Below are 11,581 nucleotides of genomic sequence, written 5' to 3'. Positions count from 1 at the left end.
GTGGAGGACTCTTGGACTAGATTGTGAACAACTCTTGGACTAGATTGTGGATGACTCTTGGACTAGATTGTGGCCGACTCTTGGACTAGATTGTGAACGACTCTTGGACTAGAATGTGGACGACTCTTGGACTAGATTGTGGACGACTCTTGGACTAGATTGTGGACGACTCTTGGACTAGATTGTGGACGACTCTTGGAATAGATTCTGAACGACTCTTGTACTAGATTGTGGACGACTCTTGGACTAGATTGCGGACGACTCTTGGACTAGATTGCGGACGACTCTTGGACTAGATTGTGGAAGACTCTTGGACTAGATTGTGAACGACTCTTGGACTAGATTGTGAACGACTCTTGGACTAGATTGTGAATGACTCTTGGACTAGAATGTGGACGACTCTTGGACTAGAATGTGGACGACTCTTGGACTAGATTGTGGACGACTCTTGGACTAGATTGTGGACGACTCTTGGACTAGATTGTGGACGACTCTTGGACTAGATTGTGGACGACTCTTGGACTAGATTGTGAACGACTCTTGGACTAGATTGTGAACGACTCTTGGACTAGATTGTGAACAACTCTTGGACTAGATTGTGGACGACTCTTGGAATAGATTGTGGACGACTCTTGGACTAGATTGTGGACGACTCGGACTAGATTGTGGACGACTCTTGGACTAGATTGTGAACGACTCTTGGACTAGATTGTGGATGACTCTTGGACTAGATTGTGGCCGACTCTTGGACTAGATTGTGAACGACTCTTGGACTAGAATGTGGACGACTCTTGGACTAGATTGTGGACGACTCTTGGACTAGATTGTGGATGACTCTTGGACTAGATTGTGGACGACTCTTGGAATAGATTCTGAACGACTCTTGGACTAGATTGTGAACGACTCTTGGAATAGATTGCGGATGACTCTTGGACTAGATTGAGGACGACTCTTGGACTAGATTGCGGACGTCTCTTGGACTAGATTGTGGACGACTCTTGGACTAGATTGTGGACGACTCTTGTACTAGATTGTGGACGACTCTTGGACTAGATTCTGAACGACTCTAGGACTAGATTGTGGAAGACTCTTGGACTAGATTGTGGACGACTCTTGGACTAGATTGTGGACGACTCTTGGACTAGATTGTGGACGACTCTTGGAATAGATTGTGGACGACTCTTGGACTAGATTGTGGACGACTCTTGGACTAGATTGTGGACGACTCTTGGACTAGATTGTGAACGACTCTTGGACTAGATTGTGGATGACTCTTGGACTAGATTGTGGCCGACTCTTGGACTAGATTGTGAACGACTCTTGGACTAGAATGTGGACGACTCTTGGACTAGATTGTGGACGACTCTTGGACTAGATTGTGGACGACTCTTGGACTAGATTGTGGACGACTCTTGGAATAGATTCTGAACGACTCTTGGACTAGATTGTGAACGACTCTTGGACTAGATTGCGGATGACTCTTGGACTAGATTGAGGACAACTCTTGGACTAGATTGCGGACGTCTCTTGGACTAGATTGTGGACGACTCTTGGACTAGATTGTGGACGACTCTTGTACTAGATTGTGGACGACTCTTGGACTAGATTCTGAACGACTCTTGGACTAGATTGTGGAAGACTCTTGGACTAGATTGTGAACAACTCTTGGACTAGATTGTGGACGACTCTTGGACTAGATTGTGGACGGCTCTTGGACTAGATTGTGAACGACTCTTGGACTAGATTGTGAGTGACTCTTGGACTAGATTGTGAATGACCCTTGGACTAGATTGTGGACGACTCTTAGACTAGATTGTGGACGACTCTTGTACTAGATTGTGAACAACTCTTGGACTAGATTGTGGACGACTCTTGGACTAGATTGTGGATGACTCTTGGACTAGATTGTGGACGGCTCTTGGACTAGATTGTGGACGGCTCTTGGACTAGATTGTGGACGGCTCTTGGACTAGATTGTGGACGACTCTTGGACTAGAATGTGAACAACTCTTGGACTAGATTGTGGACGACTCTTGGACTAGATTGAGGATGACTCTTGGACTAGATTGAGGATGACTCTTGGACTAGATCATCCTAGGGTCCCAGGTGTCCTTAATGGTCCTGTTATTACCATCCTAGAGTCCCAGGTGTCCTTAATGGTCCTGTTATTACCATCCTAGGGTCCCAGGTGTCCTTAATGATCCTGTTATTACCATCCTAGGGTCCCTGGTGTCCTTAATGCTCCTGTTATTAGCATCCTAGGGTCTCTGGTGTCCTTAATGCTCCTGTTATTAGCATCCTAGGGTCCCAGGTGTCCTTAATGATCCTGTTATTACCATCCTAGGGTCCCAGGTGTCCTTAATGCTCCTGTTATTAGCATCCTAGGGTCCCTGGTGTCCTTAATGCTCCTGTTATTACCATCCTAGGGTCCCATGTGTCCTTAATGCTCCTGTTATTAGCATCCTAGGGTCCCAGGTGTCCTTAATGATCATGTTATTACCATCCTAGGGTCTCTGGTGTCCTTAATGCTCCTGTTATTACCATCCTAGGGTCTCAGGTGTCCTTAATGCCCCTGTTATTACCATCCTAGGGTCCCAGGTGTCATTAAAGCTCCTGTTTATGTCCATGTTGTTGTCCTACTCTACATGTTATTCCAAAGAAAAGGTCATTCCAGGTTCGACAAACAGCCTACAGGTCAGGCAGAAGGATTAAACAAGCCCAGGCATCATGTGACCTCTGTATAATCAGCTAAATTACCCCGTTGTGCATTGCTCACTGAGCAGCATAATAATAAAATGCATGTACGAATATCCAAATTAGAATTAGAACAAAAACATGCATTAACAGTGCAGTGGAAAGACAACTGTTTATAACCTACTAACATAACCTGGTTAAACCTGGTACAGTCATTCATGTTAATCTAGTAACCTACTAACATAACCTGGTACAGTCATTCATGTTAATCTAGTAACCTACTAACATAACCTGGTACAGTCATTCATGTTAATCTAGTAACCTACTAATATAACCTGGTACAGTCATTCATGTTAATCTAGTAACCTACTAATATAACCTGGTTACAGTCATTCATGTTAATCTAGTAACCTACTAACATAACCTGGTTAAACCTGGTACAGTCATTCATGTTAATCTAGTAACCTACTAACATAACCTGGTTAAACCTGGTACAGTCATTCATGTTAATCTAGTAACCTACTAACATAACCTGGTTAAACCTGGTACAGTCATTCATGTTAATCTAGTAACCTACTAACATAACCTGGTTAAACCTGGTACAGTCATTCATGTTAATCTAGTAACCTACTAATAAAACCTGGTACAGTCATTCATGTTAATCTAGTAACCTACCAATATAACCTGGTTAAACCTGGTACAGTCATTCATGTTAATCTAGTAACCTACTAATATAACCTGGTACAGTCGTTCATGTTAATCTAGTAACCTACTAATATAACCTGGTACAGTCATTCATGTTAATCTAGTAACCTACTAATATAACCTGGTACAGTCATTCATGTTAATCTAGTAACCTACTAATATAACCTGGTTAAACCTGGTACAGTCATTCATGTTAATCTAGTAACCTACTAACATAACCTGGTTAAACCTGGTACAGTCATTCATGTTAATCTAGTAACCTACTAATATAACCTGGTTAAACCTGGTACAGTCATTCATGTTAATCTAGTAACCTACTAATATAACCTGGTTAAACCTGGTACAGTCATTCATGTTAATCTAGTAACCTACCAATATAACCTGGTTAAACCTGGTACAGTCATTCATGTTAATCTAGTAACCTACTAATATAACCTGGTTAAACCTGGTACAGTCATTCATGTTAATCTAGTAACCTACTAATATAACCTGGTTAAACCTGGTACAGTCATTCATGTTAATCTAGTAACCTACTAACATAACCTGGTTAAACCTGGTACAGTCATTCATGTTAATCTAGTAACCTACTAATACAACCTGGTTAAACCTGGTACAGTCATTCATGTTAATCTAGTAACCTACTAACATAACCTGGTACAGTCATTCATGTTAATCTAGTAACCTACTAACATAACCTGGTACAGTCATTCATGTTAATCTAGTAACCTACTAACATAACCTGGTTAAACCTGGTACAGTCATTCAGGTTAATCTAGTAACCTACTAACATAACCTGGTTAAACCTGGTACAGTCATTCATGTTAATCTAGTAACCTACTAATATAACCTGGTTAAACCTGGTACAGTCATTCATGTTAATCTAGTAACCCCCTAACATAACCTGGTACAGTCATTCATGTTAATCTAGTAACCTACTAACATAACCTGGTTAAACCTGGTACAGTCATTCATGTTAATCTAGTAACCTACTAACATAACCTGGTTAAACCTGGTACAGTCATTCATGTTAATCTAGTAACCTACTAACATAACCTGGTTAAACCTGGTACAGTCATTCATGTTAATCTAGTAACCTACTAACATAACCTGGTTAAACCTGGTACAGTCATTCATGTTAATCTAGTAACCTACTAACATAACCTGGTTAAACCTGGTACAGTCATTCATGTTAATCTAGTAACCTACTAATATAACCTGGTTAAACCTGGTACAGTCATTCATGTTAATCTAGTAACCTACTAACATAACCTGGTACAGTCATTCATGTTAATCTAGTAACCTACTAACATAACCTGGTTAAACCTGGTACAGTCATTCATGTTAATCTAGTAACCTACTAACATAACCTGGTTAAACCTGGTACAGTCATTCATGTTAATCTAGTAACCTACTAACATAACCTGGTTAAACCTGGTACAGTCATTCATGTTAATCTAGTAACCTACTAACATAACCTGGTTAAACCTGGTACAGTCATTCATGTTAATCTAGTAACCTACTAACATAACCTGGTTAAACCTGGTACAGTCATTCATGTTAATCTAGTAACCTACTAACATAACCTGGTTAAACCTGGTACAGTCATTCATGTTAATCTAGTAACCTACTAACATAACCTGGTTAAACCTGGTACAGTCATTCATGTTAATCTAGTAACCTACTAACATAACCTGGTTAAACCTGGTACAGTCATTCATGTTAATCTAGTAACCTACTAACATAACCTGGTTAAACCTGGTACAGTCATTCATGTTAATCTAGTAACCTACTAACATAACCTGGTTAAACCTGGTACAGTCATTCATGTTAATCTAGTAACCTACTAACATAACCTGGTTAAACCTGGTACAGTCATTCATGTTAATCTAGTAACCTACTAATAAAACCTGGTACAGTCATTCATGTTAATCTAGTAACCTACCAATATAACCTGGTTAAACCTGGTACAGTCATTCATGTTAATCTAGTAACCTACCAATATAACCTGGTTAAACCTGGTACAGTCATTCATGTTAATCTAGTAACCTACTAATATAACCTGGTACAGTCGTTCATGTTAATCTAGTAACCTACTAATATAACCTGGTACAGTCATTCATGTTAATCTAGTAACCTACTAATATAACCTGGTACAGTCATTCATGTTAATCTAGTAACCTACTAATATAACCTGGTACAGTCATTCATGTTAATCTAGTAACCTACTATATGCATGTCTCCATATGTTGATAAGGCTGGGAGACAGTTCAGTATCAATATGCATGTCTCCATGTGTCTCCATACGTCTCCATACGTCTCCATACGTCTCCATACGTCTCCATACGTCTCCATACGTCTCCATACGTCTCCATATGTTGATAAGGCTGGGAGACAGTTCAGTATCAATATGCATGTCTCCATATGTCTCCATGTGTCTCCATATGTCTCCATATGTCTCCACATGTCTCCACATGTCTCCATATGTCTCCATACGTCTCCATATGTCTCCATATGTCTCCATATGTTTATAAGGCTGGGAGACAGTTCAGTATCAATATGCATGTCTCCATGTGTCTCCATACGTCTCCATACGTCTCCATACGTCTCCATATGTCTCCATACGTCTCCATACGTCTCCATACGTCTCCATACGTCTCCATACGTCTCCATATGTTGATAAGGCTGGGAGACAGTTCAGTATCAATATGCATGTCTCCATATGTCTCCATGTGTCCACATAACCTGGTTAAACCTGGTACAGTCATTCATGTTAATCTAGTAACCTACTAACATAACCTGGTTAAACCTGGTACAGTCATTCATGTTAATCTAGTAACCTACTAACATAACCTGGTTAAACCTGGTACAGTCATTCATGTTAATCTAGTAACCTACTAACATAACCTGGTTAAACCTGGTACAGTCATTCATGTTAATCTAGTAACCTACTAACATAACCTGGTTAAACCTGGTACAGTCATTCATGTTAATCTAGTAACCTACTAACATAACCTGGTTAAACCTGGTACAGTCATTCATGTTAATCTAGTAACCTACTAATAAAACCTGGTACAGTCATTCATGTTAATCTAGTAACCTACCAATATAACCTGGTTAAACCTGGTACAGTCATTCATGTTAATCTAGTAACCTACTAATATAACCTGGTACAGTCGTTCATGTTAATCTAGTAACCTACTAATATAACCTGGTACAGTCATTCATGTTAATCTAGTAACCTACTAATATAACCTGGTACAGTCATTCATGTTAATCTAGTAACCTACTAATATAACCTGGTACAGTCATTCATGTTAATCTAGTAACCTACTATATGCATGTCTCCATATGTTGATAAGGCTGGGAGACAGTTCAGTATCAATATGCATGTCTCCATGTGTCTCCATACGTCTCCATACGTCTCCATACGTCTCCATATGTCTCCATACGTCTCCATACGTCTCCATACGTCTCCATACGTCTCCATGCGTCTCCATACGTCTCCATATGTTGATAAGGCTGGGAGACAGTTCAGTATCAATATGCATGTCTCCATGTGTCTCCATACGTCTCCATACTTCTCCATACGTCTCCATATGTCTCCATACGTCTCCATACGTCTCCATACGTCTCCATACGTCTCCATATGTTGATAAGGCTGGGAGACAGTTCAGTATCAATATGCATGTCTCCATATGTCTCCATGTGTCTCCATATGTCTCCATATGTCTCCATATGTCTCCATATGTCTCCATACGTCTCCATATGTCTCCATATGTCTCCATATGTTTATAAGGCTGGGAGACAGTTCAGTATCAATATGCATGTCTCCATATGTCTCCATATGTCTCCATATGTTGATAAGGCTGGGAGACAGTTCAGTATCAATATGTATGTCTCCATATGTCTCCCTAGTGTAGTTGTAACTGTCACCCCCTAGTGTAGATGTAACTGTCACCCCTAGTGTAGTTGTAACTGTCACCCCCTAGTGTAGTTGTAACTGTCACCCCTAGTGTAGTTGTAACTGTCACCCCCTAGTGTAGTTGTAACTGTCACCCCTAGTGTAGTTGTAACTGTCACCCCCTAGTGTAGTTGTAACTGTCACCCCCTAGTGTAGTTGTAACTGTCACCCCCTAGTGTAGTTGTAACTGTCACCCCCTAGTGTAGTTGTAACTGTCACCCCTAGTGTAGTTGTAACTGTCACCCCCTAGTGTAGTTGTAACTGTCACCCCTAGTGTAGTTGTAACTGTCACCCCCTAGTGTAGTTGTAACACCTCCTCCCACCCTGCTCTCCCTCTCTCCCTCCCTCTCTCTCCCCCTCCCACCCTGCTCTCCCTCTCTCCCCCTCCCACCCCTGCTCTCCCTCTATTTCTCTGCAGCATGGGGTTGGGTAAGGGGGCGGGCCTAGTTTCAGGGAGCCCCCCTGTGACACGACTGTGATTGGACGAGACAGTGCAGAGCCAGATCAAAGTGTTATGCCAGTGGCCCTGGAGCAGAGAGTCGATAAGGCTCAGTGTCTGCAGCTACGCTGAGCAGTACTGAGAGACGGGACTGATCTCTATTGGAAGGGTTTTTCATTACGACAACAGGCTTTAGTCCGGTTCTGGAGAAACCATCCCATCTCAAATACATAGTGGCAAGAGTGTCTTTACACAGGCTAAACGATACAGAATACTTGCACTTATTCGGGACCAAAATACGCATGTGAAACCAAGTCTATAACAGAAAACAATAGGAGCATGGTCACAGTTCAGGATACTGTAGATAGGAGCAACGGTATACTGCAGATAGGAGCACGGTATACTGCAGATAGGAGCACGGTATACTGCAGATAGGAGCACGGTATACTGCAGATAGGAGCAACGGTATACTGCAGATTGGAGCAACGGTATACTGCAGATAGGAGCAACGGTATACTGCAGATAGGAGCACGGTATACTGCAGATAGGAGCAACGGTATACTGCAGATAGGAGCAACGGTATACTGCAGATAGGAGCAACGGTATACTGCAGATAGGAGACCGGCCACAGTTCAGTGTACTGCAGATAGGAGCAACGGTATACTGCAGATAGGAGCACGGTATACTGCAGATAGGAGCACGGCCACAGTTCAGTGTACTGCAGATAGGAGCAACGGTATACTGCAGATAGGAGCAACGGTATACTGCAGATCGGAGCACGGTATACTGCAGATAGGAGCAATGGTATACTGTAGATAGGAGCAACGGTATACTGCAGATAGGAGCACGGTATACTGCAGATAGGAGCACGGTATACTGCAGATAGGAGCACGGTCACAGTTCAGTATACTGCAGATATGAGCACAGTCACAGTTCAGTGTACTGCAGATAGGAGCACGGTATACTGCAGATAGGAGCACAGTCACAGTTCAGTATACCGCAGATAGGAGCACGGTATACTGCAGATAGGAGCAGGGTATACTGCAGATAGGAGCACGGTCACAGTTCAGTATACTGCAGATAGGAGCACGGTCAAAGTTCAGTGTACTGCAGATAGGAGCACGGTATACTGCAGATAGGAGCAGGGTATACTGCAGATAGGAACACGGTCACAGCTCAGTATACTGCAGATAGGAGCAGGGTATACTGCAGATAGGAGCACGGTATACTGCAGATAGGAGCAGGGTATACTGCAGATAGGAACACGGTCACAGCTCAGTATACTGCAGATAGGAGCAGGGTATACTGCAGATAGGAGCACAGTCACAGTTCAGGATACTGCAGAAAGGAGCACGGTATACTGCAGATAGGAGCACGGTCACAGTTCAGTGTACTGCAGATAGGAGCACGGACACAGTTCAGTGTACTGCAGATAGGAGCACGGTCACAGTTCAGTGTACTGCAGATAGGAGCACGGTATACTGCAGATAGGAGCACGGTCACAGTTCAGTGTACTGCAGATAGGAGCACGGCCACAGTTCAGTGTACTGCAGTTAGGAGCACGGTATACTGCAGATAGGAGCACGGTCACAGTTCAGTGTACCGCAGATAGGTGCACGGTATACTGCAGATAGGAGCACGGTTACAGTTCAGTGTACCGCAGATAGGAGCACGGTATACTGCAGATAGGAGCACGGTCACAGTTCAGTGTACTGCAGATAGGAGCACGGTATACTGCAGATAGGAGCACGGTCACAGTTCAGTATACTGCAGATAGGAGCACGGTATACTGCAGATAGGAGCACGGTCACAGTTCAGTGTACTGCAGATAGGAGCACGGTCACAGTTCAGTGTACCGCAGAAAGAATGTGGCTGTCTGTTTATTGGTATATGGCATCACTAGCTGTAAATGTTTCAGATTGTTTAACTCACTGTATGGAGAAACTCACTGTATGGTCCTGTATGGTGAAACTCACTGTATGGAGAAACTCACTGTATGGAGAAACTCACTGCATGGAGAAACACACTGTATGGAGAAACTCACTGCATGGAGAAACACACTGTATGGTGAAAGTCACTGTATGGTGAAACTCACTGTATGGTGAAACTCACTGTATGGTGAAACTCACTGTATGGAGAAACTCACTGTATGGAGAAACTCACTGTATGGAGAAACACACTGCATGGAGAAACTCACTGTATGGAGAAACACACTGTATGGTGAAACTCACTGTATGGAGAAACTCACTGCATGGAGAAACTCACTGTTTGGAGAAACTCACTGCATGGAGAAACACACTGTATGGTGAAACTCACTGTATGGTGAAACTCACTGTATGGAGAAACACACTGTATGGTGAAACTCACTGTATGGTGAAACTCACTGTATGGTGAAACTCACTGTATGGAGAAACTCACTGTATGGTCCTGTATGGTGAAACTCACTGTATGGAGAAACTCACTGTATGGAGAAACTCACTGTATGGAGAAACACACTGTATGGTGAAACTGAGTGTATGGTCCTGTATGGTGAAACTCACTGCATGGAGAAACTCACTGCATGGAGAAACTCACTGTATGGAGAAACACACTGTATGGTGAAACTCACTGTATGGAGAAACTCACTGCATGGAGAAACTCACTGTATGGAGAAACACACTGTATGGTGAAACTCACTGTATGGTCCTGTATGGAGAAACTCACTGTATGGTGAAACTCACTGTATGGAGAAACTCACTGCATGGAGAAACTCACTGTATGGTCCTGCATGGTGAAACTCACTGTATGGAGAAACTCACTGTATGGAGAAACTCACTGTATGGTCCTGTATGGAGAAACTCACTGTATGGAGAAACTCACTGTATGGTGAAACTCACTGTATGGTCCTGTATGGAGAAACTCACTGTATGGAGAAACTCACTGTATGGTCCTGCATGGTGAAACTCACTGCATGGTCCTGCATGGTGAAACTCACTGTATGGAGAAACTCACTGTATGGTCCTGCATGGTGAAACTCACTGTATGGTGAAACTCACTGTATGGAGAAACTCACTGTATGGAGAAACTCACTGTATGGTGAAACTCACTGTATGGTGAAACTCACTGTATGGAGAAACTCACTGTATGGTCCTGTATGGAGAAACTCACTGTATGGTCCTGTATGGATAAACTCACTGTTTGGAGAAACTCACTGAATGGAGAAACTCACTGTATGGAGAAACTCACTGTATGGAGAAACTCACAATATGGAGAAACTCACTGTATGGAGAAACTCACTGTATGGAGAAACTCACTGTATGGTCCTGCATGGTGAAACTCACTGTATGGTGAAACTCACTGTATGGAGAAACTCACTGTATGGAGAAACTCACAATATGGAGAAACTCACTGTATGGAGAAACTCACTGTATGGAGAAACTCACTGTATGGTCCTGCATGGTGAAACTCACTGTATGGAGAAACTCACTGTATGGAGAAACTCACTGTATGGTGAAACTCACTGTATGGTCCTGTATGGAGAAACTCACTGTATGGAGAAACTCACTGTATGGTCCTGCATGGTGAAACTCACTGTATGGTGAAACTCACTGTATGGAGAAACTCACTGTATGGAGAAACTCACTGTATGGTCCTGTATGGAGAAACTCACTGTATGGAGAAACTCACTGTATGGTGAAACTCACTGTATGGTGAAACTCACTGTATGGAGAAACTCACTGTATGGTCCTGTATGGAGAAACTCACTGTATGGAGAAACTCACTGTATGGTCCTGTATGGAGAA

The 11,581-nt window shown here is 42.6% G+C and overlaps 1 long non-coding RNA gene across 1 annotated transcript; it reads right to left on the bottom strand.

Annotated features, from left to right (window-relative positions):
- Positions 1–3,350: 3,350 nt before the first annotated feature.
- LOC118965009 lies at positions 3,351–6,260 on the bottom strand. Its single transcript, XR_005052374.1, has 3 exons — positions 6,142–6,260; positions 5,351–5,590; positions 3,351–3,432 (listed from the first exon to the last, which is right to left on the bottom strand). It is a non-coding gene; the product is annotated as an uncharacterized LOC118965009 (long non-coding RNA).
- Between the last annotated feature and the right edge of the window lie 5,321 nt (positions 6,261–11,581).

The sequence above is a fragment of the Oncorhynchus mykiss genome, chromosome 6 (genome assembly GCF_013265735.2).
Source record: "Oncorhynchus mykiss isolate Arlee chromosome 6, USDA_OmykA_1.1, whole genome shotgun sequence".
In the NCBI taxonomy this organism is placed as follows: Eukaryota; Metazoa; Chordata; class Actinopteri; order Salmoniformes; family Salmonidae; genus Oncorhynchus; species Oncorhynchus mykiss.
This window is presented reverse-complemented; position numbering and strand designations above follow the sequence as displayed.